This window comes from Manis javanica, chromosome 14, assembly GCF_040802235.1.
Source record: "Manis javanica isolate MJ-LG chromosome 14, MJ_LKY, whole genome shotgun sequence".
NCBI classification, from domain to species: Eukaryota; Metazoa; Chordata; class Mammalia; order Pholidota; family Manidae; genus Manis; species Manis javanica.
The window spans coordinates 83,714,499-83,739,505 of record NC_133169.1 but is presented as its reverse complement, the minus strand read 5'-3'; the positions used below and the strand labels follow the sequence as shown (position 1 = coordinate 83,739,505).

The window sequence follows — 25,007 nt, the reverse complement described above, 5'->3', positions numbered from 1 at the left end:
TACCCTTTTAACAAAGGGGATCTATTAATGCATTACTTGGATAATGCTAAAAATAAAAACAGTAGATAATTTAAAGCAAATCACAGCAAAGAGAATGGAATTAAAAGTGGTGGTATATAAAGCAGGAGAGACTAACATTTTTAGAAGTCAGGGTGGTGGTTACCCTTTGAAGGGAATATTAACCACAAGGGAACCTGAGGGCGCCGTCCTGGTAAAATTCTGCTTCTTGCTCTGGGTGATTACATGTGAGAGTTCAGTTTGTGAAAATTCAGCTGAATACTTGAGATGTGTACACTCTTCTGTATGACTTTAAAATATTTTCTTGACTCATAGTAAGCGTCAAGTGGTCAGTTTTCTTCCCATTTTTCTCCCTCTCACCAGTTCCCCTTCTCACAGGGAATTCTCTTTATATTTTGTCTTTTATGTCCTTCAAGAGACATTTTACACAAATACAAAATATATATATATAGTATTTTTTTTACATAAATGGATATTCTAAAAAGAAAAAAAAATACAGAGAAATGTATGAACAATGTATCTTTAAGATATTTTCATGACAATATAGAAAGACCGTCCACACTGTTTTCTACCACAGAGAATCTAAAAAGTGCATCAAACCATGTCATTCCTCTGCTGAAAAACAATCTAGTGGCTTGCCATTAACACTCGGTATCCAAATTCCTTAACATACCTCATAGGCCTACATGATCTGGAATTTGGCTTATCCTCCAAGCTCAGTTCTTACAGTTCTTCTCGCTAACTGTGCACTTGACACACTTGACTTCTTTCCATTTCCCAAGTGCTCCAAGGTCATTTCTACCTCAAGGCCTTTGCACTTGACATTTCCTCCCCTAGAATTCTCATCTCCCAGATCTTAACATGGCTTACGCTTTCAATTAATTGAGCCACTCAAATGTCACCTCCTGAAAAAGGACTTCCCTGACCACTTTATCTAAAAGAGCATACTTCTCACTCCTACATCATTCTCCATCCCTGATTCTGCTCAATTTTCTTTCGTGGCTGTTATCCTAGCTCGACAACACATCGTCCACTCTACATTTTTACTGTGTCCTCCTCACTGACGTGCTGGTAGGAAGTACAGCCTCATCTTACTGATCCACCACCATATTCCCCTGGACCCAGAAGAGTGCTTCAGTAAGAGTGAACAGTAGATTAAGTTTTTAAAAAAGCAATTTGCAAAAATATGTATATCTCTATAGGAGCAACTGTGTAAAATTTAAAACAAGAATTGCTATTTATAGATATGAACAAATTTAGTAAGAAAATAAAAGTATGCACAGAAATGATACACACCAACCTAAGAATACTGAATATTGGTTGCCTCTGGTAAAACAAGGAAAGGATGAAAACAGAAAAGATTTAGTTGTGTTTCTTTTAAAACTAGATTTGAAGAAAATATGGCAAAGAAAATGTTATTTTCTCTATGTTCAAATATTTGATAACTCAAAAAATTCACTATTTTAATTTTTAAAAAGTAGTATAATGAGATTAAAGATGGCCACGTGAGAGGAGAGACAGAGGCTTCCTCCTAAAACTGGATACAATTAGAAAATTTAATTGGCGCAACTACTCCCGAAAGAGCAACAGGACCGAGGACGGTGTCAGACTGCACACACCTGGAGAAAACCGCAGACTCAGCGAACGGGGTAACGTACCAGAGCTGTGGCTCCGCGGGACCCGAGCCCCTCCCCCACCCCAGCTCACCGGCGGGAGGAAGAGAAACGGAGCAGGCAGGGAGTGTAAGGCTTGGGACTGCTGAATACCTGGCTCTGGAGATCCACGCTGGGAGCACAAACCTACACTTGATGGTGCTTTCATGAGACTCGCATGACTACCGGGTTGGAAAGTTAATACAGGCGGAGTTCCTGGGGAGACTGGGATTCCAGCTCTTGTGGAAAGCAGGGATCTATATCTGGCTGCTCTGGGACAAAATCTTATACCTGTGTGCCCGGCCCACTGGCTCAGGCAGTGGAGACAGGCACAGCAGCCAGGAGGCGAGGAACAGCTCTTTCCTCCCCCCAGTACGGCTCCCCTGCAACCCCTGACATTGCTTCAGGGACTCAGCAGCTCCAGAATAGAGCTTCTGGACACCAGAGGGCGCCATATACAAACATGAAAAGCCAAAGGAACCTTGTCCAGAGTAAAATTGTTAATACAACTCCAGAGAAAGATTTAAATGATATGGACCTCGTGACTCTTCCTGAAAGGGAGTTCCAAATAAAAATAATCAACATCCTAATGGAGGTACGGAAAGACATCCAAGAACTCAGGAATGAATTCAGGTCAGAGATCCAATCCTTAAAGAACACGATGGAGGGTATTAAAAGCAGGTTGGATACGGTGGAGGAGAAAATAAATGAAATAGAAACTAGAGAAGAGGAATACAAAGAAGCTGAGGCACAGAGAGAAAAAAGGATCTCTAAAAATGAAAGAATATTGAGAGAAGTGTGACCAATCCAAGCAGAACAATATTCGCATTATAGGGATACCAGAAGAAGAAGAGAGAGAAAAAGGGATAGAAAGTGTCTTTGAGAAGGTAGTTGCTGAAAACTTCCCCAATCTGGGGAAGGAGATAGTCTCTCAGGCCATGGAGATTCACAGATCCCCCTACACAAGGGACCCAAGGAAGACAACACCACCAAGACAAATAGTAATTAAAATGGGAAAGATCAAGGATAAGGACAGACTGTTAAAAGCAGCCAGAGGCAGAAATAAGATCACATACAAAGGAAAGCCCATCAGGCTAACATCAGACTTTTCAGCAGAAACCTTACAGGCCAGAAGGGAGTGGCAGGATGTATTTAATGCCATGAAGCAGAAGGGCCTGGAACCAAGATTACATTATCTGGTGAGATTATCATTTAAATTTGAAGGAGGGATTAAATAATTTCCAGATAAGCAAAAGCTGAGAGAGTTTACCTCCCACAAACCATCTCTGCAGTCTATTTTGGAGGGACTGCTATAGATGGAAGTGTTCCTAGGGTTGGATAGCTGTCACCAGAGGTAGTAAAATCATGGTAGGGAGGGTGGAGCAGCTGATTGCGAGGCAAATGCAAAATTAAATTGACTATCCCCAAAGCCAATCAAGGGATAGAGGAAAAGTACAGAATCTGATACCTAATATATAAAGAATGAAGGAGGAAGAAAAAGGAGGAGAAAAAGAAAAGAACCTTTAGATTGTGTTTGTAACAGCATACTAAGTGAGTTAAGTTAGACTCTTAGATAGTAAGGAAAGTAACCTGGAACCTTTGGTAACCACGAATCTAAAGCCTGAAATGGCAATAAGTACATACCTATCAATAATCACCCTAAATGTAAATGGACTGAATGCACCAATCAAAAGACACAGAGTCACTGAATGGATAAGAAAGCAAGACCCATCTATACACTGCTTACAAGACTCACCTCAAACCCAAAGACATGCACAGACTAAAAGTCAAGGGATGGAAAAAGATATTTCATGCAAACAATAGGGAGAAAAAAGCAGGAGTTGCAGTACTAGTATCAGACAAAATAGACTTCAAAACAAAGAAAGTAACAAGAGATAAAGAAGGATATTACATAATGATAAAGGGCTCAGTCCAACAAGAGGATATAACCATTATAAATATATATGCACCCAACACAGGAGCACCAGCATATGTGAAACAAATACTAACAGAACTAAAGGAGGAAACAGAAAGCAATGCATTCATTTTAGGAGATTTCAACACACCACTCACCCCAAAGGACAGATCCACCAGACAGAGGCACTGAACAACACACTAGAACAGATGGACCTAATAGACATCTATAGAACTCTACATCCAAAAGCAACAGGATACACATTCTTCTCAAGTGCATATGGAACATTCTCCAGAATAGACCACATACTAGGCCACAAAAAGAGCCTAAGTAAATTCAAAAAGATTGAAATCCTACCAACCAACTTTTCAGACCACAAAGGTATAAAACTAGAAATAAATTGTACCAAGAAAGCAAAAAGGCTCACAAACACATGGAGGCTTAAGAACACGCTTCTAAATAGTCAATGGATCAATGACCAAATTAAAATGAAGATCCAGCAATATATGGAAATAAATGACAACAACAACACAAAGCCCCAACTTCTGTGGGATGCAGCGAAAGCAGTCTTAAGAGGAAAGTATATAGCAATCCAGGCATATATAAAGAAGGAAGAACAAACCCAAATGAATAGACTACCGTCACAGTTATCAAAATTGAAAAAAGAAGAACAAATGAGGCCTAAAGTCAGCAGAAGGAGGGACATAATAAAGATCAGAGAAGAAATAAACAAAATTGAGAAGAATAAAACAAAAGAAAAAAATCAATGAAAACAACAGCTGGTTCTTTGAGAAAATAGACAAAATAGATAAGCCTCTAGCCAGACTTAAGAGAAAAAGAGAATCAACACACATCAACAGAATCAGAAATGAGAAAGGAAACATCAAGACGGACCCAACAGAAATACAAAGAATTATTAGAGACTACTATGAAAACCTATATGCTAAGAAGTTGGAAAACCTAGAAGAAATGGACAACTTCCTAGAAAAATACAACCTTCCAAGACTGACGAAGGAAGAAACACAAAATCTAAACAAACCAATTACAAACAAAGAAATTGAAGAGGTAATCAAAACACTACCCAAGAAAAAAAACCCTGGGCCAGATGGATTTACCTCAGAATTTTATCAGACATACAGAAAAGATATAATACCCATTCTCCTTAAAGTTTTCCAAAAAATAGAAGAGGAGGGAATACTCCCAAATGCATTCCATGAAGCCAACATCACCCTAATACCAAAACCAGGCAAAGACCCCACCAAAGAAGAAAATTACAGACCAATATCCCTGATGAATGTAGATGCAAAAATACTCAATAAAATATTAGCAAGCCGAATTCAAAAATACATCAAAAGGATCATACACCACGACCATGTGGGATTCATCAGGGATGCAAGGACGGTACAACATTCAAAAATCCATCAACATCATCCACCACATCAACAAAAAGAAAGACAAAAACCACATGATCATCTCCATAGATGCTGAAAAAGCATTCGACAAAATTCAACATCCATTCATGATAAAAACTCTCAGCAAAATGGGTATAGAGGGCAAGTACCTCAACATAATAAAGACCATATATGACAAACCCACAGCCAACATCATACTTAACAGCGAGAACCTGAAAGCTTTTCCTCTGAGATCGGGAACAAGACAGGGATGCCCACTCTCCCCACTGTTATTTAACATAGTACTGGAAGTCCTAGCCACAGCAATTAGACAAAACAAAGAAATATGAGGAATCCAGATTGGTAAAGAAGAAGTTAAACTGTCACTATTTGCAGATGACATGATATCGTACATAAAAAACCCTAAAGACTCCACTCCAAAACTACTAGAACTGATATCGGAATACTGCAAAGTTGCAGGATACAAAATTAACACACAGAAATCTGTGGCTTTCCTATACACTAACAATGAGCCAATAGAAAGAGAAATCAGGAAAACAATTCCATTCACAATTGTATCAAAAAGAATAAAATACCTAGGAATAAACCTAACCAAAGAAGTGTAAGACCTATACCCTGGAAACTGTAAGACACTCTTAAAAGAAGTTAAAGAGGACATTAACAAATGGAAACTCATCCCATGCTCTTGGCTAGGGAGAATTAATTCATCAAAATGGCCATCCTGCCCAAAGCAATATACAGATTTGATGCAGTCCCTATCAAATTACCAACAACATTCTTCAACAAACTGGAACAAATAGTTCAAAAATTCATATGGAAACATTAAAGACCCCGAATAGCCAAAGCAATCCTGAGAAAGAAGAATAAAGTGGCAGGGATCTCACTCCCCAACTTCAAGCTCTACTACAAAGCCATAGTAATCAAGACAGTTTGGTATTGGCACAAGAGCAGAGCCACAGACCAGTGGAACAGATTAGAGACTCCAAACATTAACCCAAACATATATGGTCAATTAATATTTGATAAAGGAGCCATGGACATACAATGGGGAAATGACAGTCTCTTCAACAAATGGTGCTGGCAGAACCGGACAGCTACATGTAAGAGAATGAAACTGGATCACTGTCTAACTCCATACACAAAAGTAAATTCAAAATGGATCAAAGACCTGAATGTAAGTCATGAAACCATAAAACTCTTGGAAAAAAACATAGGCAAAAATCTCTTGGATGTGAACATTAGTGACTTCTTCATGAATATCTCTCCCCAGGCAAGGAAAACAAAAGCAAAAATGAACAAGTGGGACTATATCAAACTGAAAAGCTTCTGTACAGCAAAGGACACCATCAATAGAACAAAAAGATACCCTACAGTATGGGAGAATATTTTCGTAAATGACAGATCCGATAAAGGCTTGACATCCAAAATATATAAAGAGCTCATGCTCCTCAACAAACAAAAAGCAAATAATCCAATTAAAAAATGGGCAGAGGAGCTGAACAGACAGTTCTCCAAGGAAGAAATTCAGATGGCCGACAGACACATGAAAAGATGCTCCACATCACTAGTTATCAGAGAAATGCAAATTAAAACCACAATGAGATATCACTCATACCAGTAAGGATGGCCACCATCCAAAAGACAAACAACAAATGTTGGCAAGGTTGCAGAGAAAGGGGAACCCTCCTACACTGCTGGTGGGAATGTAAATTAGTTCACCATTGTGGAAAGCAATATGGAGGTTCCTCAAAATGCTCAAAACAGACTTACCATTTGACCCAGGAATTCCACTTCTAGGAATTTACCCTAAGGATGCAGCACTCCAGTTTGAAAAAGACAGATGCACCCCTATGTTTATCGCAGCACTATTTACAATAGCCAAGATATGAAAGCAACCTAAGTGTCCATCAGTAGATGACTGGATAAAGAAGATGAGGTACATATACACAATGGAATATTATTCAGCCATAAGAAGAAAACAAATCCTACCATTTGCAACAACATGGATGGAGCTAGAGGGTATTATGCTCAGTGAAATAAGCCAAGCAGAGAAAAACAAATATCAAATGATTTCACTCATGTGTGGAGTATAAGAACAAAAGAAAAACTGAAGAAACGAAATAGCAGCAGAATCACAGAACCTAAGAATGGACTAACAGTTACCAAAGGGAAAGAGACTGGGGAGAATGGGAGGGGAGGGAGGGATAAGGGCGGGGAAGAAAGGAGGTATTATGATTAGCATGTATAATGTGGGGTGTGGGAGAAAGGGGAGGGCTTTGTAACACAGAGAAGACAAGTAGTAATTCTACAACATCTTACTATGCTGATGGACAGTGACTGTAATGGGGTTTGTCGGGGGGACTTGGGGTAGGGGAGAGCCTAGTAAACATAATGTTCTTCAAAAAGGTAAAAATAAATTTTAAAAAAAAGTAGTATAATGAAAACAGAAGAGGACCAGCCTCAGTCCTTTAGTAGGTATATGACCATGACCAAGTATCACTCTTTCTAATCCTATTAACTTTCCCATAAAGTAGGGATGATGTTTCCTAAAGTCACTGAAACGTTGAACTAATAAAATAATGTGTGTGTGAGTATATACACTCAGATATACATATATGTAAAATAGATGCTTTACAAATTGAAAAATGCTATTCAAACATGAATTATGATCATTATTAGTCAAAGGAAAAAGAGTCAAGAGTTGAAAGTCTGGCTGCATCTCATCCCACTCTAACATGACCACCACTGTACCACCAACCACACTTTCTAATCCAGCCCAAATCCCTGTACTTCTGCACATTTGTGTCTTCCAAGAAATCTCAGTCACCCTTAATAGACTCAAATCCATTCCATTTCAGGAAGAATTCCTTTACCACCATTCCCAAAGAGACTATAGTCACTGTATATTTATCACGAAAACTAATTTATAATAAAACACATAGATTTAAAAAAAAAATCTTAACTTCCCAAATGGAATGCAAATCCTTCCAGGATTACAAGATCAGTAAGCACCTGGCACCATTCCATGCACCATACTGCATACTAAGGGAGTATTTAATGAATAGACACTGATTTTTCTACCAACAGTACCTTGAAATTAAAGGTATCTTCAACTTTGAAACCCAAATAATGATTAAGATAATGATAATTCCATTAACAGAATAAAGGACACTCAGAAAGCAGCTTAGTCAGTAGAGAAGATGGTTAACTGGATTGAAAAAGGGCCTGACTGGAGATACAGATTTAGGTTTGCTGGTAGGAAAGAGGAAGGGTTACTGATTAAGTATTATAAAAATGAGTTTAGAAACAGATACAATGGTATAATTGTAGAAGATTAAACACAAGGGAGAGTTTAAGGAGAATGTGAATAAAGAAAAGGCCAATGACTTTGGTGAATGAGGATGTCATTAGACTTTAAGAGACTAGTTTCATAAGGAATAATGGGTGTCAGATTCCAAAAACCTCAGACTCAATATTCATGTTTCCTGAAAACTAGCACTGGGAAAGGGGTAGGAACAAACCTGGTACTCAACTCTTTAAATAAGGAGTAATTAAAAATTTTAAACACACTTAATGGAATTATTTCTAAAAATGTTTTATAATTTTCCAAACTGCCAAAATGGCGTGGGGAAGTAAACCAAGTACTCATTTATCTAAATCTCAACTTACAAAGTTTAAAAATTGGGCAAAAAATTCATCATAAAAATTCCCTACAGAGTAAACAAAAGAACTGATGAAGCAGTTCACAGAAGATACCAAAGGCCATGAGATGGTAAAATGGGCCCAACATCTTTAGTTATCAGAGAAAAAATTTTAAATGAAAATAGCGAAATAATCATTCCACGCTAAACATAGATCCTTAAGACCCAGCAATTCCATCCTAGGTATATACCCAAGAGAAACGAGTGCTATGTCCACCAAAAGGGAAGTACATGTTCATAGCAATTTCATTTGTAGTAGTCCTAAATTGAAATAACCCAAATATCCATCAACAGTAGAATAAGTAAATATACCATGGTAATAAATTAATACAATGGGTATGTCACAGCAATGACAACAAACTCACATACACAAAACACGGATCAACCTCATGGATCTATTATTGAAGAAGTCAGATACAAAAGATTACACATTCTATCACTCCATTTATATGACATCCCAAACAGGCAAAAGTAACCTATGGCATGAGGCAAGAATGTTACTAAGAGGGGACAAGAGAGAACCTTCTGGGGAGCTAGAAATTTTCTACCTTGATTTGGGTGATGGTGACATAGATGTACACCTGTAAAAGCTCATTGGGCTATATACATAAGATTTGTGTACTTTTTATAAAATATACTTCAATATTTTATATATTCTAGTAATGGTCAATATGGAAAAATCTTTTAAAAATGTATTAGTGAACTGATGATTGATGACTTATGAAATTAGCTACCATTCACTAACATCTCCCTCACCAAAATGGCTTATAAATCACAAGGAAACTGCAAATTCTGCAAAAACTATAAAATTATACAAAGTTTATTAAAATGATGGTAAACCATGTACGGTCTGGAATTAAATTTTACCCTACTACTCTACAGGCAAATGTCAGTCTGTTACTATTTCAAGGATGCTGACAAAGGATATGAGACTCCAGGCTTAGAGAAAAAGACTTCATTACTCATGACAGAATGCATCATAAGCATCAGATCTGCAGTTCCCTTTACCTCAGACCCATGGTAGTGATGCAATATGGCCCAGATGGATAGTACTCCGGCAGTGGGTTTGCACTAATGAGGCACCCTGGGCTTGGGGAATCCACACGTATAGTAGTCAGTATGCAAGCCTATTCTGATTGTGGAAAAAGAATAACTTCACTATCAGATGATTAACAGAGGGAATATTGATACACACACACGCGCATATGTTTTAATGAATATTTTAGCAAAAAAAAAATCTTAATGTTAGTACCACAAATGTCAAACATGATGTCATATCACACTACTGAACTATTTTGTGAAAAAAAGTAAGCCTGTCCATTCACATTTGATCATTACAAAAACATGCTTATACTTATTATAACCTAAAGTTTTTCCAAAATTTTAATTTTTCAAGATACAGTCCTATCAGACCTTTTATTTACAATTTAGTATGAAATACTGGTCTACATTTTAAGTGGTTTCATTTTAAATGAGCTTTTTTCCTGAGTCAACTGTTGTTCAGTTCATGAAGGCCTAATTGTAGCATGTGCTTTTCTTGAGGATTTAGTTATCATGTATCTCTGTTTCCGTGTTGTGCTGGAAACCATCTATGGAAAGCATGGAACATGGGCTGCAGTGTTACTGACTGAGGAGACAAAAGCGCACAAATGATCTTAAGTTTCTTAAGGAGGTAGGTAGACTTTTGGACCTTTGACTTTCTTAAAAGAACAGCAATTTCAGGGATTTCAACAGTTTCCTTTCTACAAAATCAATTGATAATAATATTCTGTTATGATGATGATTGGTAATGATAATAATAAACCACTAACATTTACTGAACACTCATTAAGCCAAGCACTGTTAAAGATGTTAGGACCGAAAATCATCAAAATCTCTAAACAGCCATATGAGGTAAATTTTATTATTCTCATTTTACAGATGAGAAATCAGGCAAAGAGAAATTAAATGTAACTTGCTTACTTACACAGATACGAAGAAACAGGGCCAGGAATTGAGCAGCCCAGCTGCAGAACCCACACTCCTAACCACTGTACACAATCTTAAAACCTCCTGCTAATGAAATTGTCTTTCCTTAAGGATCTCTATTTTTCTCCATATCTCTTTGACTTCTCCAAAATATTCAGATCTTTATGTTATAATAAAATAAAATTATATAGTTTCAGAGATCACAAGTAACCACTTCAATGCTCGCATTTTCAAAATGATTTTTCATACCACATCAAATATCTTATCAACTTCCTTCTCTACTTTAACTGACTCTTCCCTTAAACTAAATAAGTCAGTAGGTATGAAAGGGCTGTCTAAGCATTTACTACTATTGCACAAAAATTCACTTTTTTTTTGGCAGCCTTACTCCAAAGCCTTTTTAATTATCATTAGGAAATTTTTGCTACACTTATCACTAGAACACAATTATCTCTGAAATGATGAGACAATGCCCTACTTTTTTTAAAACATTTTTTCTAACTATAAAACTTCTAATTATAAAGCATGTTTACCCACAATCACTTTATTAATATTTGATATACTTACTTCCTTATGTTTCTTCCTCTGCATACATATATTCTCCCCACCTCTGGACATGACTGAGGGTATACCATGGTGCTACCAGGTATTCTGAATTTTTCATTTAACACAATAATTTACCTACACCTCACTCATCCACTTTAATGTTTAACATTTAGGTTTCCAAATGAAACTGTTATATTGAGATTAAAACTGTTCTTTAGTACCTATATGATAGATCAATTTTCTCCTGTAATCTTTTCTGTAGAATGTATCATATTCAAAAGAACACCTTGGTCCACAAGTTGAAATAAAAGTATCAGAGTGCTTGGGATACAGCAATAGCTTTATTTTACTATCCTCACTAAATCCTTGGTTGTGAAATAATTTCTCATAATGTATACAAAAAAACAGAGTAAGATACGATACTTTTTACATTTGCATATGTTAGCATATGTATTATGAGCCCCAAGTGAACTTGCAATACTTTTGAAAATAAAAGCATGATTGAGTTTTTTAGTAACCAAAAGGTGTAATTTTGAATCTCTTTTTGAACAGTTGGTTCAATTTTTGACGCCCCTTTTGCCTTTCACTAAATAAGATAAATTTATAAACAGAGAACATCCATCCTCAATTCAATCAGCTGACTGCATAACCATCCATACTTTTCTGTATTATCTCTAAACTTATCCTATTGCTACAGGAAAGTCCCAAAAGGCTATACTCTGTAGCTTCAGTCTTTGGAGGCAACAGATCGCTGGGCAGTTATAGTTGGTCCTCTGTACCCCACTTTCTACAATGCTTTCAGGGTCGACTGAGACACAAATACACACAACTTTAACATAAACTTAATCTCATACTTAACAGTCTTATTCAAACACACATACTTTTTTAGTGTACCTAAGAAGGGCAAGCCACTAAACTAGGTGCTAAAAACTTAAAAATAAATCAGATCCAGATATTAACTTTAAAGAATTACAATTAATACACAATTAAGATATATCCAAAGGGTAATGACAATGGAGAATGGCAGATGTGTAAAGGTGCATAGGGTGCTAAAAGAAATTCAGGAGATAGCCTTTTGGGGAAGGGAGTGATAAGAGAAAAGAAGCATGAAGTAGCTTTATATTAGGCATAAAAGTTACTGTGAGTAAAGAGACAAAATCAGAATTTTTATCCTCTAGGATGAGAAAATATTACAGTTCAGTTTGCTCAAACACAGACCGTAGAACAAGAGAACTGGCTAGAAATATACAAAAAGGCTAATCTACACAGGGATATATGCAATTAACACATAAAAACACCAGATTTGAAGTCTAATGAACTTGGGTTCAAATTCTGGGTCTAACATTTATACCTAAATCTCCATTTTTCCTATTTTGTATTATGAACATCAGTTCTGAGAATTAAATGAGATAAACACTTAACTCAGTGCCCTGACATACTGCATACTCAACAAAGGGAATCTGTAATAACTACTACTGGAATAATCATGAAAAGTTTTGGTATCAGGCTATGAATTTTAAGTATACAGCGAGGATACTTTATTTCAACAAATGCACAAAGCCACCTACTTAAGAAATACCATTATTTTATGAACCTTGAAGGTAGAAAAAGCTACAAACTATCATACAACACTTTCTTATCACTTAAAATTTTTCTTCACAATACCATTTTTCTGCCATCAAGAGTGTTTCAATATTACTCCAGAACTGTCACTCAAACCATGGACACCAATCCTGCAAGTTCTGACACTGCTCCTTGCTTGATCTTCCCAGCGTGTAAACAGAAGAAATGACAGCAACAGGAACACCAGAAGCAGAGCTCATGTACATGCAGTGACAATTACATCAAAACCGCCACTTGGCTAACACCAATACTCACAGGCCATCGATTGTAAGACACATCCCAATTTCAGAGACGATACGAGGTGAAAAAACAATGTACATCTTAGAAGAAATAAAGCAGCTTTCTCTTTTCTCCTCTCTCAAAGTCCTTTCTGATGTTCCCATCGCTTCCCGCCAGTGATCTACAGCTCCCCCTTCTCTTTTGTTCTCCTTCCCGTGACTCTTCTTTCTCGCCTCCTCTTTCTCCAGCCCTCATAGCTTCTCCCACACTCCTCAGTGTTGATGTAGGAATGTGGCTACTACAAAATGATGTATAATGGATCCAATGAAAATGAAGTCTTCCTCTACCTCCAAAAGATCCCAATTAGCACAGAGTATGTGATTTTTATCTTTGGTACTTTCATGTGCTCCAGGGTTTGCTTGCCTCTGAGTGGGGGAGATGCATTTGACAACCAGATAATGTGCCACAATGCCCTGCATGAAAACCTGACTTCTGAGGGGATTCCACATGTGCCTCTGCCATCCTCATCCTGGGCCATCTAACACATTGAAGCTACTCTGAAATACACCATTGGGAATAATGTATATTTGTTATTATTTTTTAAAGGTGATATATTTAGTTACCAAGAAAACCAAGAATTCAGTAGCCTTCCAGGAACTTGAATCACTGAGTATTTTTGCACTAAGTCTCTGGAAGAAGCTATTTCAAAGCAGTTACAATTTATAAATATTAATGCCTTATTCCAGTAGCTTAAGCAGGGATATAAAACAAATTCTGTTTTCTCTTTTTTCCTCTTATTGAGGCTGTACTAAACCAACTTTTGCAATGCTAGATTTCAAATTGAGCCTTTTCCTTAAAAGCCAAGTCTTGTTACAATAATGCATAGTGGGCCAACGAAGAGGTTAAACAAAAAACAAACTGAATTGAGCAAGGAATCTCCCAAGGAATTTCTTGTTCTATCTTAAATCTCAGAGAACCCCCAAAATCTAAAATCCCATCAGGAAACAGGACAATCTGTGCAAGATGAAACAGTCAATTCTTAATCAATATTGCAGTCTGAGTGAATATAATTAAATCAAGTGATCACCTTCAAGTCTATTTAGGAGGACTATAAATAGAACAGAAATGACAAGAAATTATCCCACATAACTGGAAAATGGGGGAAGAAAGAGGTGAAAAGATTATACACTTGTGAATAAGACTGGTTAAGAAGGAATTAACTGGGCTGCAAATGCCTGTGACAGACAAAAAACTAAAGGGCTTACTTAACAAGTGCACAAAACACCTGGCTGTGACAGGCTCCCCATTCCCCCCCAAACACACACACATTTGCATCTAGGTGAATAGAAGCCTTAAGGGTGAGGTGTGGATAACCTCATCATATTAGCACAAATTTTGGTAGCAATTATCACAAGATCCAAATAGGAATATGACAATCTACACTTACAGTCCAGTTGGTAATGAAGAAGAACAAGGAAAACCAAGGATCATTACGGCAGGCTTGGCAGGAAAGACTGGGAGGAGACAATTAGCCAGTCTGTGAAGCCAAAGGGCTTTCCACCACAGAGTGAAGGCCAACAGGGAGAGACTGAATACAGGCTAAGGAGCCGGGCTTCTAGAAGTGATCCTATGTGCGGTGTAGAGTTCTATTCAGCAGAAAGGTATGTTCAAAGAGGAACTTCAAAAATGCAAAAATGGCAACAGCACATGACCCAGCAAGAGACTTAATTGGGAGGGAGCGGGGGTGAGGGGCAAAGGGGGTAGAGGGAAAACATGGAAGCAACCCGACGATGAGAGGAAGACACGCACAGTGGTGACGGTAGTAGAGACAGAAAAGGAGAAGATAGGAGGGACGTCACAAATAAACAACCCTTAGGACTTGGTGGCCACCTAGAACAGAAGCAAGAAAGGTAAAGGTTTAAAAGCTGAAAGAATGAAGACACCATTTACCTAAAAAGAGAACTCTAGTTGTCGCCAAGATGAGGCAAGAAGGTGACGGTGGGGGGATGTGGGGGAGGGAGCACTGATGCATGTCGAGCGGATGTGAAATTAAAGCTCAAGAGAGAATGAATGGATATGTAGATCTGGTGGCTGATAAGAATACAAGTGAGAGTTTAATCTGTAAGAATAGATGTTTCATTTATTCAAAATTTACTGGGTACTTAATAAACCAGGAATACTATGCTAGGAATTTAGGCTTAAAAGACACAATCTGTAATCTCAAAGATCTTAAAGAGCAATGGGGAAAAAGGAGGTTCTATGAAGAGCTTCATTTGCCATTTCGCACATCACTTTGTTTTATTCTACATTTATTTCCATGACAGCCAACAGAGACAGGACAATAAAAGAGTAAAAACTACGTACAGCAACCACAGAAGGCCAGTAATTCAGCAGGCAGGAATGTGTGCTACTTTTTACATCAGAACTTGGAGGGACTTAAGGAAGTAACTACGGCCCCATATCTGCTATTAATGCTTGCCTTTTATACCTCCCGTTTCTGAAGACCTAAGTAGATGAACTTTTCATTGATGTGTTTTGTCATTTCTTTGACAAATGACCTCAAAGCCAGAAAGAACATTGGGATAATAATGAGAGTTAGAGATCTCTCTGTGTTATGTTTTCTAAAATTCTTCTGAGAAAAACTGCAACTATTGATTAAACAATGACACAGAACAGTACCTTGGCAAAGAAATGCAGTGGTACCTCAGCCATAAATGAAAATCTTGTAAAGTTAAGAGATAATCATGCATTACAAAAAAAAATCTATCACATTATAAAACACACACATCACACACACATCTATCTTAACCTCTATTTCACCTCAAGCATCCCTTCTTCAGGGAGGCCTTCACAGACTGCCCTGCCTGGGTGAAATTCCTCTATTATACACTAACTGCACCACATACCTCTACTTTGTAGCACTTAACATGCCTACATTCGTACATTTATCTGCCTAACCAAGAAAGAATGTAAGTTCTGCAAGAATGTAAATGAGAGGAGCCATATGCTGTTTTCACTCATCACTGTAAGCCTACTGACACACATGCTCAATAGATATTTGTATAATGAATTTTGGAATGAAAGAGAACGTGCATGATGAATTTCTGAAAGGACATAAGCTGTGGGAATGGGTGGGGTTAGAGGTACTTTATACTTTCTGCTTCATACAATTCTTAAACATTTTTCTTGTATAGTCAGGGGAAAAAACATTTTTAAAATCAAAGCACAGCTGTACCTCAGCCATATTAAAATCCTTACTTAAGAGAGGATTTATATTACAAGAGTTACTCATATTTCAAAAGAATTCTCTCCAATATATTTAGGGTTATACAAGTTTGGATGTTAAAATCTAGAAAAATAATAAATCAGAAACTCAGGGTAAATATCTTCTGCTCCCAGTAAATATTAGCAAGAATCCATTTTTCAATAGCATTTATCACCCTTATTGGAATAACGTCTTTTGTACCTCAGAGACTTCACAAACGTCATTCTCTGCCTGGACCACCTTCCTCAAGATCCAACCACTAATTTCAGCCCTCTCAGCATTTACGGTTCAGCTTTAGCTATCATCCCAGAGACCCTTCCTAATCACCCCATACCCCTATCTACAGGTAGGTCTTCCCAACTCTCTAAACCAATACTATGTTCATTTCCTTCAGTGTATTAACCAATTTGTAATTATTTGTCGGTTTACTTGATTTGTCTCTCCCACTAGAATGTGATCTTTAACAGTACTAAGCATATTCAGAGAAATTGTTTATACAAGTTATTCATTCAAAAGTATATGTATTGAGGTAGCATTCTAGGAGCTAGGAATACGTACGTGAATAAGGGAGATCGAAACCCTTATCCTCACGTAACTTACATACCAGTGGAGGAAGACAGACAAAATACAACAAATAAGTGATATAATATGGCTTGTTAGACGAAAAGTGCCAGGGAGAAAAACTATGCAGAGGAAGGTGGGTGGGGGTGGGCTATTTTGAATAGGGTTTTGGGCTGGGCCTCACTGGGCAGGCGCCAACTGCATCAAAACTTTAAGGAAATAAGAGTGAGCTAGGCAGGTATCTGTGGAAAACCATTACAGGCAAAGGCAACAAGCAGTATCAAGATCCCAAGGTGGGAACACGCGCGCCACACTCGGGGAACTGCAGACCAGAGTAGCCTGAGAGCAAACTGGAGGAGAGGAAAAGAAGGAATGGGGTCGGCGTGCCAGGTTATGATCAGGGCTTTGGCTTTTATTGTAAGAGAAATGCTGACCCATATGAGAAATCTGGGTGGACATATTTTCTGACTTACATTATTAAGGAATCACTCTGGCTGATGTGTTGAGAATAAGTGGCTGGGAGGGGTGGGCAGTTAAAAGCGGGGAGACCATTTCAGCTGTGGTCATCTACGTAAGGGAGGATGATGGCTTAAACCAGGGTGACAGCAGTGGGGTGGTGACAAGTAGACAATTTCACATATATTTTGGGAGACAGCAAGTTCCCTGATGAAAGAGATATGGGGAATCTGAGAACAGAGGAGTGAACAATGATTCCAAAGTGTCAGCCTGGGCTACTGGAAGAATGGGGTTTGTCATCACATGATCTGGGGAAGGCTCATGGGGAGGCTAAAGGAAGGTCAGGAGTTACGTTCTACATACATACGATGTATGAATAAAATGTTAAGCTTCTCCAGGCTTCTGTTTCAAATGAAGTCATATTAATATCAAGAACCCAGAGGTCCTGTTCTTGCCTCACGCTACTTGAGTAAGACCTCCTGGCCAACTTCCATACACACACATACACACACCCCTTAACACTCTCCCCCTGATAGACAGGTAGACACGCTGCTTATGCCCAGAAATCAGAGGTAAATTATAGACAATAACTCCTTCACTCTCTGCTTTAACATCTAATTGCTTCTAAGAAGAGGCAAGCAAACCAATCCAAAAAATTTACACAACACTGTTAAGCTGAAACAAAATCTCTTGAGCACATCAACCTACACAAATAAATGCCAGTAGGGGTCACAACCCACCATTATCTCAGCCAAACCTATGCAAAAGAAATATAAATGGGGATTTTAAAGAAACAAATTTCTCATAATCATCCCACAAAATTCAGATTCATTAGGTTTGAGAGCAGAGCATTGCCTCCCACTGTTTTAAAGAGTCCCAGGTTTTGCAGCAGGTTTGAAAACCAAGGTCCTAAGGATCACCTGCAATGGAAGAAAGTGACCTGCCTATATACATCCAAGAATAACTCTTTTGTGGTTGGTGGGCATAAAGCTTTAAAAATATCTTACCCATAATATAGAGGAGGCACAGGGAAGGCAGTATAGCACAGAGAAGACAAGTAGTGACTCTACAGCATCTCACTACGTTGATGGACAGTGACTGACATGGGGTATGTGGTGGGGACTTGATAATAGGGGGGAATATAGTAACCACAATGTTGCTCATGTGAAACCTTCATAAGATTGTGTATCAATGATACCTTAACAAAAAAATATCTTACCCTTGTGGTTCTAATATCAATAGTATTCTCTAAGTATCAGCACGAGTAGACATCCACCACTGTCAAACCAATCCTAGATCCAAGTATGCAATTACTATGAAACATGTAAGCCACATCCATGTCAGGGAGAGAAGAGAAAGAAACCAAGAGCAAGTGTGCCTACACGCTCTCCCAGATTCAGAAATCCTATTCTTTATGGGAATATCCAAGGAAGAGGGGATAAATCACATGGGCACCAAAATCATTTTCCCAGAGGAACATTTCCATCCCACTTTCCCCAGTTGTGACTCCCAATTTCCAAAGATATCAAAAGTTCTCAGAGAGGATTTCAAAGCTATTTAGGAGCTGAATTAATGATTCCTGACATTTCTCACAGCCTAATCTTCTTGCCTAGTCTGAGCCCACACAAGCCTCTACTTTATCTCCCACATTCAGACTTCGGTTTCCCAGTTTTTAATCACTCTTTAAACTTCACCTGATCGTCTAAGTGCTCTAATTAAGAAAAGCCTGGTCTACATGTAGCACTCACCCCCACAGAGCCTTCAAGATTTCCTACAATGCTACCAGATGTGTTTGAGTATACATGTATAGGCTTGTCGGCACAGGAATAGACACAGAGCTGGTCAATCTCTATAGTGCTTTCCTTTTGATTATAAAGTTGTCAAAGTCATATACCAAATCACTACATTACAAAATGAGTCTCTGGAGCAGAAAGTGCTCACTTGTGTACACAACATATACTTCAATGCCTTAGGAAGAAGTTCTCCAGATACCTCACGCACATCCCAGAGTTCAAGCCACCTACTTAGAAGAAAAGGGAGGAAATAACGGCTCTGGGTCCCTTTTCAGCTCTAGTCAGCACTCATTTAATTTACAACTCCAAAGAGTGGAAATGGCCAGTGATTGAGGCCTAACTTAAGTAGGCAAAAAGATGTAAATAAGGAGAAAGAAAACAAAAGACTGGCTTTGAAATATTTCTGCAGTACCCCCTTTTCCTGGGAACACACAAACCAGAATAACGAGATCTCAAGTTATACAGCCTACCAGGTAGGATGCTAGGCAGATCCTAACACATCACGAAAACAAAACTGAACAAAACAAAACTTGCCTTGAAAGCACCAGCCATATTCTGAGATCATAGTTAAATATGAAAAGTGTAAGACTCTTTCCAGGACTCAAATTGTTCTGCTCAGAGAAAGGTGAGATGGTGACACTAGGTATTTTTCTTACTTTTAGCTTCAGTTATAACAAAACAACATACATGGAAATCAAAAGGAAAAATCAGGTTAAAACCTCATAACAGATGAAACCATTTTCAAATTTCCACAAGGTATACCAGTCTATAAATTATATATACAATACAGGCAGAGACTGGTATATCAAAGAATTCAAGAGCAAAACCTGTTTACAAAATGCACTTTAATAACTAGCTTCCAAAAGTGATTTACAATTATAGCATTGCACATTCAATAATGAATTCTTCTAAAATATTATCACTACCAAGTTAGGAACAGAGTTAAGCAGGAAAAGAAAAAGTCACTGAAATGGAGCCAAAAATCTCTCCACCTAGTGCCCAAGGCAAAAAATATCAAAACTAAAGAGCCCAGAACTAGATGATTATTTATGAAAAACATGACTGCATTTACCCCATACTTTCAAAGCTGTAAAACAATAAAAGCTGTTGGAATATAGAGGTGATCTATGAGTCTGGAAAAGTAGCTGGTAGTAACAGTTTAGCTTTTAACAATTCTTCGAAAAGAATTTTACATCTTTAACCTTCCAGCTAGTAAACATACCTTTCAGATTCACAACTCTAGACAATGGCAATGAACTGGATAGCCCAGTATTCAAATTTTCAATTACTATTATTCTATCAACTTTGGAAGTGGAAAAACAAGGTATGAAAAGACACGGATAGGCTTCCTGGAGTCATTCATCATCTTCGGCGGGAAAGCTTCCTACCAAAGCCTTCTTGGATCCTAACCTCCCAGATATTCTTTTCTCCAGAATATCCAGACTAGTGGAGTATTACTCAGGCTGCTACTGACCCTCATAAAAGGAAATCTCCAATGTTTTTGACCTTATGAGTAGACTGGCAAATCCACAGGATGTAAGGAGCCTGTATTATTTGAAGAAATAAATTATTTGGCTTCTCCTTTGTGATTAGTATGAAGCATATATACACAAAAAAAGAGACAGAGAACATAGATCCTTCAGAAGTAAAGCGAACAGGGAAGACTGATAAACCAGGGGAATAAAGGCAGCTATATACTAAAGTGTACTCAAGTCAGCTCTGAAATTCACCCAAATGTGTGGCTCACTGCCTAGACCAACATATACATCTGGTAATAGTAAACGCTGAGAAATCATAAACCAAAAAGGCTTTCTTAATTCAGAGCCTCTACAAACTTCTGGTACCATTAAAATTTACATGAAACAATCAAACAATATGTGTGAAATAGATTTATTTTAGATAGTATTCTAAGTTACTAAGAAATGAAAAACTGGTACTTTACTATCTTCAAAACACTAAGAAGTCAGTATCTTTGCTTTGATCAAGTGACAGATCTGTTTTCAGTAGAGACAGAAAACATGTTGTCTCTGTTTAAGGCTAAGGACAAAAAAGATCTTCACTGCAAATCATAATGTTTGGGTTCATGATAAAAACAGGAAACAGGCTGCCCAGGTGTAATTATGGTTATAGTTTAATGTGCCTTCAGGTTTGGCCAAGAATTAAAACCCAGTGAAGAGGGTAAGCAGAATTTGTCTTTACCGTGCTACAGAAGGCAACTTTTAATAATACTCCCAGCAACGTGTTACATAACCGAGAGCAAACAACAACCTGACTCAAACCTCATTAGGAACAACATTCTGTCACTGTCTCCCACTGAAATTATTAGGTGAATCTGCCAGAGGGGAAAGAAATGCAACACTTTTCAATCTATCCCCTTTTGTGGCACCTACCACAGTGAACTAAACAAGCAGATAATACCACCAAATCTGCATAGAAACTACACAAATATTTTATTTTCCGATTCACTGCCCTCTTCTTCCTTTTAACTAGACCATACCATATAAACGTATTTAAAATCTAAAAGGAAAGTCATTTGAAAACATTCATCTAACTTTCACTGCCTATATCAGCTATGATTGGAAAGGAATGAAGCATAAATGACAAGTGGATTTTTGTAACAAAGATACATGAAAAGTTTATGCGGTAACAACAGCTATGTGGATAGACACAATGATGGGGCAATGCAGAGAGAAAAGGAAAGTAGGATGCTACGTAGTCATGCAGTCAAACAAAAATTAAATTCCAAAATTCTAAACATCTTGTGTACAATCTTTCTGAAGGTAAGTTTTGTTAAATTGTCTCCTATGAGTTGCTTTGTATTCTTATAATCTCTGGGCTCACCTTAGAGTAAAATAAATAAATAGCTACCAAAGAAGGAATAAAGGGGAAAAGTATAAAATAATTTGTTCAGATCTATAAATAATTCCTTATTTACTAGAATTGGAACACACTAATTTCATAACAATATTCAGATCAATAAATATGAAACTGTCAAACTGCGTCTAGGTGTTGTTTTCTCCACAACAGCCACTATGCACATTTGACAGAAATTTTAAACTACTTGGGATGTTACTGAATCTATTTTTAAAGTTTTTAAACCTTTCAGCTTTCATATTTAAAACTAATTTACTCTGGGCAAATCGCGCACTCTAAGGAAATTCAAGAACTCTAGTTTTAAAAAATGATTTTAAAAACAACTCAAGTACCCTTTCTTCTCAACTTCTCTGAGGCCAAGACACCACCTCCACCTATCCAGTCTTTGTTGCTAGATAAGAACACTTCTGATGGTGCTAGGCAACAGTCATGATGTGACAAACCCAACCAGACTTCAAAACTTTTTCCACAGAAAGATAAGGTAAACAAGATATACTTGGCACCACACCCATTTAAACGCACAAGCAGCCAGGAATGCTTTATTTCCCCTCTCCAGACCTCCAGCTGGTCAGGAAACAATGTCTCTACAATCAAGATAGAGATCTGGTCAGGGTGTTCAGGCATTCCTCACCTCCAGGCTGGCCTACAGCTCCATTCTCCAATGCCACCAAAGCCCGAATTGGAACATTTTGTTAGGGATCGGGCAATCGTCCAAATACCCGACTATCATCGCCCCAGTTCTTTTTGCAACCAGTCTGTTTTGGCTACTGAGCATGCTCCGATTTAAGAGAGGCGCCACATGGGACTTTTCAAAGCTCGGGCTCCAAACTCCAAGTAAAAACAGCAGCTGAAGGGAAGAGAGGAAAGCGGGGGGGCGGGGGGGGAGCCGGAATATGAAATTGAGTACTGATGCTGACGGGCAAGACCCGCGCGGGGCCTGATACGATGAAGGCAGACATACAGTGCCTGGCATTCTCCTTGCAGCACCGCCTAAGTGTACGTGAAGTAGAAAGAAATCTTTGCAATGGTGGAAACTGGCACGGCAAGTGGCAGACACCAAGTCTAACTACCAGGTGGGTGCAGCGACAGGTCACAAACACCCAGAGTGTGATTCCCACCGCGAAGTGTGGCTCCGTGTCTTTGAAACACACAGCGACGGCGGCACGGATTCCACAAGCCATCTGACCGACTGCTCCGCGGTGCAGCGGACCGGGCTGCTCGGCCCCGCACGGCCGCCCTATCGGGGGTGTGGGCTGAGGACGGTGCTCGGATGAGGGCGGACAAACCGCTCCTCGGGACGGAAGCGAGGCCGGGGACCCCCTCGAGGGCGTCCCGACGCCTCCCACCCCAGGCCGGGCGGCAGCGGCGGCGCTGCGACGAAGGCCAGCTCGGGGCGCCCCCGGCCGAGGCGAGCGCCCCGCAGCGCGCCCGCCCGCACCCCAGCAGGCCGGTACTCGGCCTGCCTCCCGCCCCGCAGGCCCGGCGAGGCCGGACGCCCCGCCTCGGCCCGCGGCCGGCCACGGGGGCCGGACAGCAGGCCGCGTGCGAGCGGAGCCTGCAGCCCGGGGCCCGCCGCCCGCGCGGCCCCGCACTCACTCACCCGCCGGCTGAGCGCAACTCTCCGGCGCCGTCGCTGCGCTGCCCCTCGGCGCAACTTTATTAGCAGCTCGACCGCGGGACACGCGCACGGGGCCCGCTCGCCCAGGACCCGGATGAGGGAGGGAAGGAGCGGGGAGGACGCCGCTGGGGCCTGCGCATGCGCGCGAGAGGCTGAGTGACCGCTGGGGGACGGAGGCAAGTCCGCCTTGCTGTGGCGATTGAAGGAAGCCTGCGCGCTTGGCTGTCCGCCGGCAAAGCCGGCTTCCGATCAGCCGGAGGCTTCCCCGGGGCAGTGGCCCGGCCCAGCAGTGGGAGTCAGCTGGCTCCCACCGAAACAATAGCCACACTTAAGTCTCCACTAACCAAATCAACCCACCTTATAATAAAATTAAGTAATTGCCCTCAATGAGGACAATTGGAGATTTTCTCGGCCATCTGTAAAGTGTAAATTAAAGCACCTTAAGATACAACTTTGCTACGTTTATTCATTTGGAATATAGATATAAATCTGAGTGAAGAGTGTTCCCTTTCTGTGACAATTTAGTAGCTGCAGAACGAATGTCTGAATATAGCACAGCTTCTTACTAGATGCAGCCCTGAAACACCTCGCACATGGAAGTCTTGGAGCCTCTGCTATCCCCCAACCCCTCCTGCAGTGCCTGACCTTTGAGTTCCCTGAAGTAGGAGTGTCTGTATTGGGAGATCGACCCCAGTAGTTGCTACCCACTCCATCCTGGACAGGTGAGGCCACTGAGGTGCTAAGAGGCCATCCATAGGCTGATATCCCTCCCCTCCATTCGTGGGACAAGAGCCTAACTGTCTTTTCTTAAACAGGCTCCTCAAAATCAATGCATTTCCCCTCCAAATTCCCAAAAGGGTCAGCCTTTCCCAGAATGTGGTAGTGGTACCATCTAAGGCACCCTGTTTGGAGAGCACTAGTAAAGAAAAACTTCTTAAATAATTTTGTTCTTATTTTTAAAGTTCAATACTGGTTTTCCAATATTCCACTATTGGCTTCCTGTACAAATAAATTGAAGAAAAAAGTCATTTTTGAATCCTCTCTCAGGGCTTAGTCCAATCAATGACCAAATCCTATTAACCCTACCTTTGACATATATCCCAAATCTCTCTACCTCTATGGCCACCTCCATGGCCTGAGCCAGGTCATCTCACCTGAGACACAAATAGGCAGCTGCTATTTTGCTCTACGCTCCAGAGGTTTCTTTCCACAGTGAAAAGACAAAATAAATGCTGCAGAAGTCCCTGCAGTAAGGGTGGCTGCCTCAAATGTGGACAGAGGACTGGCTGGGCAGTGTCGTGGGCCAGGGTGGGAAGCCAGGGAGTGCTTCCTCTGATCAAAGGCGGCAGCTGCCTGTTCCACTGCAGCCAACTGTCACCAGGAGGA

General features: G+C 39.6%; 1 protein-coding gene across 1 annotated transcript in view; it reads right to left on the bottom strand.

Annotated features, from left to right (window-relative positions):
• Positions 1 to 24,050, bottom strand: part of SMAD5 (SMAD family member 5) — a 55,785-nt gene extending 31,735 nt beyond the window's left edge. Inside the window, exon 1 of the mRNA XM_073221668.1 lies at positions 23,604 to 24,050. The gene's annotated coding sequence lies outside the window, so the exon portion shown is untranslated. The remainder of the gene's footprint in view (positions 1 to 23,603) is intronic.
• Between the last annotated feature and the right edge of the window lie 957 nt (positions 24,051 to 25,007).